An 8,959-nucleotide genomic window follows, 5' to 3' on the forward strand; every position below is an offset into this window, starting at 1 on the left:
TCCTAAAATGCTTTTCCCCCTTCTCTTCCATTTTTGCCTGTATGAGAATAAGACTTTTTAAGACGAGTCGTGTGACGGTGTTACTCAACCATGTGGGCTTCAAATCCTGTTTTCATCCTCAGAGTTTAAAGAGATCAGACTGACTGAAGGCTGCTCTGGGAACCTGGAGGTTTTTTACAATGGAACCTGGGGTAATGTCTGCTATAACCAGATGGACTCAGACACAGTGTCTTTAATCTGTCAAGAGCTGAACTGTGGAAAGAGTGGCAGTGTGGACTGGAGCACACCAAGACTGGCTTCAGCTCCAAACTGGCTTGATTTTCTGAAGTGTCGCAAACACGACATTAGTCTGTGGAACTGTCCGTCTTTACCCTGGGGTCAGAATGACTGTAATCAAGATGAACTGGCAAATATAACCTGTTCAGGCAAGTTACACCGTTTGTGTTTGTGCTCTGATGAAGATTATGAAATAATTTCACTGTCAGGGATGAGGATAATGGTAAAGAATGTGCTGTTACAAGTGATTACAGCTACAATCAATAACCCATTAGTTAAAAATCATCATATTTCTCCTTTAGTCACAGAGGAAAAAACTGTCGCCCGAATTCTTTTGTCATGTGCAGCGTCTCCACATCACAGACCATGTTCAGATGACAACGTCTAACCCCCATTCACATTATATTTCTCTCCCTTATGCTTCTAAACCATATATATCAGAGGTCTACAACAGAACATTCTTAAACATGAAATTGTATTGAATAAATTTTTTAATGTATTTGTTCATTTTGTCAAAAAGAAAATTAATTAAATTATTTCAACTCCTAATTTCAGTACCTAAAAAATAGCTTAAATAAGCTTTTTACCAATCAAAAAATCTACCATGCATATGTTTTTGGATCCTTATTTAATATCATGATAATAAGATGTTTTAGTTAAAACCATGGTTTGTTGTCTAGACCATCTACCCCTCAGACTGATGGAGGGAGAGGGCCAGTGCTCTGGGAGGCTGGAGGTTTATCATAACGGTACCTGGGGCTCAGTCTGTGATGATGACTGGGACATTACAGATGCTCAGGTGGTGTGCAGACAGCTGGGCTGTGGGCCGGCACTGAGGGCTGATGGGAATGCTGCCTTTGGGCGTGGAGAGGGAGCTGTGTGGCTGAGCAGGGTGGAGTGCAGAGGAAGTGAGGTCCACCTGTCTGACTGCTCTCTCTCCCTGAAGAACAACACTGACTGCTCCCATAAGGAGGATGCTGGAGTCACCTGTACAGGTAGGAGTGAGACAATGGTTCCCATGGCTACTGTCATCAGACCAGAGTCAGAGAATTATCTGAAGTATTTGAATGACTGGGCCCTGTCCCAACACTCTTCCATGTCTCCTTTACCTTGTGTCCTTTTCTACTAACATTCAAACAGAATTGAATATACTGAAGTCATACTAAACAAAAATCACATGAATGTTTTTAGAGTATTCATCAACACTGCCATTTAAGAGAAAAAGGTCACAAGGAAATAGAGCATTGAAGAGAATTGTTACAGGGCCCTGACACTGAAATACCTAAAGAAGTGATTGTCATGTGTTTGACTGATGATTACTGTCATACTGGAAATCCATTAAAATCACAGTGTCCCATTAGTTCATGTTAGGATATCACACTCAGTGATTTAAGTTCAGGTCCAACACTGATGAATAAATGAACTCTGACCTTTTCACAGATCCATCTGCTCATCCTCCAACCTCCACAGGTACACTCATTTTTTTTCTCGTGAAATATTATCAGTATTATCGGCCCAAAAGCTTAAATAGTTATCAACTTCTAACTAGTAATACCTAAAGACAAAATGTCCAAGTCCTTTTACACACACAACAAGATTAAAAAACTCTCTCTCTCTCTCTCTGTATCTGTGTGTGTTTGCATCTTTGTGTGTGTGTGTGTGTGTTTGTGTGAGTGTGATTCCAGGGAGAACAACTTTAACAGTTACTTCTGCAGCATCTTTAGGTAATATGAACACGTACATGTTTGTCTGATTTAATCTGACTTGTGTTTTTGTATTGGTGAATAGTTTATGTTTAACTCTAAATCATATCCTGGAATGTGATTTCTTTGTTCATGTGTCTCCAGTAACCACCAGCAGACAGACCAGTCCTTCACGGACTCAGTCACAGACTGGTGTGTCCATTCCCTCAGTGGTGTTCCTGGTTCTAGGAGCACTGCTCCTGCTACTGCTGGTGTTTCTGCTTGTGCTGTTTTACCAGAACAGAGCTCTGAGGAGAGGTAGGAAAAACATTGAGGAAAAACAGCAGAAATAAAGTTCCTTTGAATGCGAAATATGACCCTGTTTGTGTGTGTGTGTGTGTGTGTGTGTGTGTGTGTGTGTGTGTGTGTGTGTGTGTATGTCTTCTCCCACACAGCCCTGTCTAAGAGGAAACACATGACTCTGCCTGATGCTGTCTATGAGGAGATTGACCACAGATTCCTCACTAAGAGAAGCAGTAACACTGTTCAGAGAGGTGAGAGTCTCTTTACAGGGATGCACAGCTGCTACTGTGGAGAGAGAGAGAGAGAGAGAGAGGGAAAGAGAGAGAGTGCATATATGTGTGTACGTGAGAGAGAGAGAGAGAGAGGGGGGGGGAGTAGAGAGAGAGATATGGGAGAGTGAAAGAGTTTCTGCAGTTGTGTGTTTGTGATCTTACAAACATATGCTATCTTTCTCCATTAAAGTAAGGAAAAGGCGAAAATCGTTGTAGCTGTGAGTGTTACAGATTGTACTTGAGCGAGAGCAAGAGAATTAGGAGGCGGGAGAGAGTGTTGTGTTGGGAAACACTGCCCAGTTTCGTTTGAATAAATTATTTTACAGATAAAAATGTAAACATGTTGTCTAAATGAACAGCAGAATGCTGCTCGTAAATTCTCGATGTTTCCCGTTACTGCGTTTTCGCAGAGCTCACTTCAGAGACACCGGGGGGAGGGAGAGAGAGATGCGGAGGGGTAATCATAAACTGGGCCATGTGAACAGCAAAGAAAACTCAAAGAGCGACGTTAAGATGAAGTTTGTAAATTTACTGTGCTGTAACTGTGCTGGTGTTATTTTTACTGGTGTGCTTTAAGAGCCAAACGGTTTTACTCCCGTTAAGCCAGAGAGCTCAGCACCAAAAACTACGAGAGTCACAGGTGCAGCGGATGTGTTTATGTGCCCAAGTGTGTGAGAGGGGAGGGGGAGAGTTAAAGTACAGGCACAAAGCGCATGTCTGAGAGCGAAAGAGGGGGCAGCAGGGAATTTGTGTGACAGGCAAGTGAGAGCGAGCGGGAGCCGGAGAACACGTGTTTGTGTATGTGTTTTAATTCCGTGTTTGATGAATGTACCGCTCTCTTTTAACAGGTCGTGCTCTCTCAGAGGGACAGAACTCTGGCTATGAGGATGTGGGGGAAGAAGAGCTCCTCTCAGGTATGACGGCTACATCATCTCCACTTACTCTCTTACGACAAAGTCTATAACTATCTCACTCTACCACATGATCATCTGACAGTTAATAATGTGATGTGCGAACTTAATCTATTTAAGTCGTTTCGCTGCTTATTCTTTACCTTCTGCTGCATTTTAGGAATAATGATGGCGAAAAAATCCGCATATACAACAAACATTGAAAGTCCGTATAATCTGGAAAGTTTCTGTTTTTGATTCCGTTTGCGCTTCTAGAAATGCACGTGCGTGGAGGCTAAACGTAAACAGTAGGGATATGAGACACTGTGTATCGTTTGATTAAAACACGACATAAAAACGTTTAAAGCAGCACCAGAATCCGTGCCCGTTGACTGCACTGAAACCACAAGTTTAAAAAAGCAAAATGCGGTCTCCACTCCTGGCTTATGCAGCCCATTTGGCACAGACTCAGTCACCCTGTAGCGAACAGCGGCTCAAAGAATGACGGAAGCCGAGCTTCACTTCACCACAGCGCGTTGATGGAAGCGTCATCGACACAGCTACCTGCCAAGATCAAATATCAGCAACTTAAAAGAAACGCAAGGACTCCGGATATTCACCGGCAGAACGGTCGCTTCAGATTCATTCATCGTTCGGTCTGACAGGTGTCGAGGTGGGAGGAAATAAGCGGGGAGGACGTAGCAAATGCGGGTTGCAAGCGAGGTTAAAACTGAGCGAACAGACCGCCGTTTGACAGAACGGGACTATGATTAGTTCATTAGTCTGTTAGAGACATTTAAAAAAAAACAAAAAAAAAAACACTGAGTCTGACTGATGCTCTTACGAAGCCGAGCGAAGAGGGTAAAGCGATCAGCCAGGATCTGAGAGAGCATATGAAATTTGCTGAAATAATAAATGTTCCTCTTTGTTTCTCCAAAAAAAACCAAACTGGTGCATAGTAGAGTGACTGTCACCACCGTGACAAGTGACATGAAGTCAAGTCTGGTATTCAGTGTGCTACTCGATCCGTACAACGTGACTGCAAAGAAGTGTTACACTAGAAGTTTCTGTGGCAGTGCATATTATCTCTCTGTCTACCTATCTATTCTGTTTCTGCAGAGTCTTTGATAGAGGAAAAAGGCTGAGTATTACGATGATGCGAAAACTACCAGTGACCTGACAGGTTAGTGTGTTTATACATGGATCACATAGTCTTGTCCATTGTCTGCTTAACCAGATGTGTGGAAATGTTGTTGACCAGGTGGTTTTGAGTCAATATTCAAAAGTCTCTCTGTTTTTATCTGGTTCAGAGGAGATGCTGACACTGGACTCTCCAGAGAGCTACGATGATGTCATCACTTCAGGACAGAACCCAGACAGTGTGATGGGTGTGTCTCTGTCTTTAGATTATGTTTTTGAAATACAAACACATGCACTTTAAAATTTCATTACTGTTCAGTGTCTGCTGTGAATGGAGGGGAATTTGTTTGTGTATTTTGATGCAGAGGAAAATGTGACAGAGGCTCCCCCAGAGCGCTATGATGATGTCATCACTGTAGGGAGGAAGTCTGGAGGTGTGATGGGTGATTTCTCTACATGTTCATATTAAATGCTATATATCACATGATGTTCATATAACAGACAATGTTTAAAACAATGTATCTCTGTGATTGGTTTAGAGCTGACAGGAACAAAGGTCTCACTGGAGTTCTATGATGATGTCATAACATCAGGGCAAGATCCAGGCAGTTTGATTGGTGAGTTATGACTTGTATGATGTGGTCACTCTCTCTTCTGTCAGTCACACTGTAACCAGATCACATGTCTACACTGAGAGCCCCTTTCATTCAGCAATAGACATATTACTGTAATGTTAGGAATAGCAGAGCTGGAGTGATACAAGACGTTTAACAGTTCCTGGATGATGAATTTTATATTTTTATTATATGTTTAAATGTGGGATATGTCCTCCTTAACGAAAATGTAGCCCGGAAAAGACTCCATGAACCATTTTCAGTGTGTTTGTGACATTAAGTTTAGGGTATCAGTGTTGATTACTGTTTCAGAGACAGCTGTGAAAGACCCACCAGAGGATTATGATGATGTGGACACTACTCAAGGCAGTTTAGCAGGTGAGTTTCAGAGAAATGTTTTTCAAACTCTCACTACATGCTGTGTGTATAGAGAAGCTATACACTCACTGTCCATTTTATTTGAAACACTTACCTTTGGTCTACACTCACTGATCACTTTATGAGGTATACCTGTCTTAAAACTACACTCTACAGGTGTGCAGTTATAGACTAGAGAGACAAACACACAATATCTACTGTATTTATTGCTCAATATATAAAACTAAAAAATGTTATGAGTAAGAAATTAAAACCTCAGTTTTCTCCTGCTCCATTAGAGATGGAATATGATGATGTGGAAGGAGAGACTTTCTGAGGAAGATGGAGAAAGTAACAAAAATGGAAATTCCACCTGTTGCCTTTTGTATGTCATTTAATTTTTTGTGTCAGATGAGGCCTTGAAACAAGTAGTAATTCATATTTCCATGTCTCTGCAGTCAACAGTAAACTTTTCACACACAGATTTATCCAGTGTCTGTTAGGTCAGTCTAGGACTCTGAACTTTGTACTTGTATGTAGCTCTGTTCTTTAGACCTCAGTGTTGTATAGAGGAGCATTTCCAACCTTAGATCAAAATGATGGAAGAGACTGAATCAGGGAAGGTTGTGTTTCTTCGGCAAAACACAAATAAGTAGGGGTGTAACGGTACATAGAAAGTCACGGTTCAGTTCACACCACGGTTTGGACATCACAGTTCAGTACGAGTTTGGTACAATGGGAATAAAGCAACAAGAACCCCCAAATGCATAAGGCCCAGGTTTCTTTCATTTATTTTGAACAGACAGTAGTGCAAGTTACAGTTTGTTCCACCTAGTGTCCTGTAGTCCCCCCTGAGGTAGTGGGTACAGCCTGTAGTGCATTAAAGGTGCCATAGAATGGAAATCACCATTTTCCCTGCCCTTTTGAATTCACTGAGATGAAAGTGCTATGGAAACATTGTCAAAATATGAAAACATGCATTCCCCTCCTACAGCTGTATAATCTATGTGAAGAAAACAAGCCTTTCTACAGCCTGTTCAGAATTCCGTGTGCTTGTGACACCACAACTGCACATGGCCGCCTACAGCAGCGTGTAGCCACTTGTAGGCTGTTGACAGCCAGCATTGCCATCTATTATTCATTATGAAATGAGGTTTACTTCTTACCACAATGTACTGGTAAACAAGGACATAAGGTCCTTGAAAACTTATGTTGTCATATGTTAGCACCACAATCCGATCCCAAATCTTAGAGAGAAGAGAACAAACCAACTATGAGAGAGTGAAATGAGAGACTCGCGCTTGTGAAATTTGGTTCCGTGTTACGTTCATCAATCTTCACACATAGTCTACCACGTATTCTCCTTATGACTCCATGCACCGATCCATAACGTCCATACCGTGACTGTTCAGGACGAATACATGTACCGTTACACCCCTACAAATAAGACAAAACAGTAGATAATGAAATGATGATGGACAGAAGGGAATAATGGAACTGTGTATGAAATATAAGTATACAGTATTAATAGATGACCTTTGTATTCCAGCCTTTGTTCTGATTGCACATTCAAAACCATTTACGTGTTTGTCTTCATACATTTATTTTGTCCCAAATCACATCAAATGTTATCTCAGGGAAATGCAGCCATGGTGGACACAAAACCAAGAGAATGTCATGCTTTTTTTGAGCAAAACCTAATGTATCAGCTTTTATTGAAAGTGCTTTTGTCATTGATTCTGAAATATAGACTTTTTTACTTCAATAGTTTCTTTTTATTGTTTACCCATGTAAGATTAGGAGACATTTATTTGAAACCTGTTTACAGATTTTATTTTGTTTGTGTTTATTGTTCCGTCTTACCTGACTGTCATAATATCCCCTGTATTATTGTTCTATTTTTTTTTTAACATTGTACAAGTCTTCAAAAGATGACAAAGATCCACGAAACAGTTATCAGTATAAATGCATATTAAGTTTATTACAAAGTTCTGTAAAGAGTTTTAATATGGATCTCCTATAAGTCTGACAGTTCATCAGTTCTTTTTTGCTCACTGATAATGCTCAAAGAATTTAAAGCTGTTAGAATTTTCAGTCCATTTTGTTAGACACTATATGACCAGTTCTTATCTCATCTTCCACATGATTGTAGTTATTCCACACTAAAGCACCTCAGTTGCTTTATCTGTGATATAACTTATGTATACAAATATACAACATTTCAGCAGGTAAACTAATTTCCAAAAGATGTAAATGCTTCTTTATTTGCATAACACATGGGCAAGCACACGCGCGCACACACGCGCGCACACACACACACACACACACACACACACACACACACGCTCTGAGATAACACTTGCTCTTTCCTACCCCTAGAGGGCGAAAAGGACTCAGCATCATTGATAAATTTGTCAAAGACTGAATTGTCATTATTCACAATTCCCAATAAAATGCAGGACTGAGTTTGTAAATTTGAACAGGCTGGTAAAAGTGAATTGTCCCTGAAGTCCATGAATCCACTTCACTGATTGATTTAAACACTAAACTTTACATGACCTGTGCAGCAGTGTTTGAGGTAAATTGGAACATCACCAGGAGTTGAAATGGGTGGGGATCTGGTTTAATTTTATTTAAATAGAATTATGACATTTCTTTTTCCAACAGGATTAGTTCCGTTAAATACATCTAAACTGTATTGAGCAAGGAGAAAGAGTGGGTGATATCCTACTCCACTGGTTCTCAATCCTGCTCCTGGGGGACCCCTGCTCTGCACCTTTTCCATCTTTCCCTGCCCTACCTACCTGACTGGACTCATCAGTTGCACTTTTGATTGGCTGAGCACACCTGATTTAATCAAGAGCATGTAATCACAATAATCAGGTGTGCTCAGCCAATCAAAAATCAGGTAGGTAGAGCAGGGAAAGATGGAAAAGGTGCAGAGCAGGGGTCAACCAGGAGCAGGATTGAGAAACAGTGTCTACTGCACAACAGTGTAGTAAACTGACTATGTAGCTCTATCGCCCTCTAGTGGGCAAACAACTATTTAAGTCACCACAGTTCTTGGCAACAGTTGTCTGTTTGGCTAACTGAAGTATGTCCACTGAGATGGTGAATTTACAGGTAAATTACACATACTAAAGTCTCCAGACTAATAGGATTGAATCCACTGTAATTTGTGTCTGAAAGCAGCAGAGAAATGATCAATTCTCCAAAAATAAAAGATAAATTTGGAAGGCAATGATGAAAAATGAATAAATGTTTTAACCATCCTACACCTGCTGTTTAAAAAGATGAATGTTTTTAACATCATTTCTTAGACTGTTAAAAACAGTTTTGGTTATAGTATTAATGTGTAGATAAGAACTCAGAATCCAGACAGAATATTTCCTCACATTTAAAACATATTACAACAGTGGCCCTGT

The sequence above is a fragment of the Chanos chanos genome, chromosome 11 (assembly GCF_902362185.1).
Source record: "Chanos chanos chromosome 11, fChaCha1.1, whole genome shotgun sequence".
NCBI classification, from domain to species: Eukaryota; Metazoa; Chordata; class Actinopteri; order Gonorynchiformes; family Chanidae; genus Chanos; species Chanos chanos.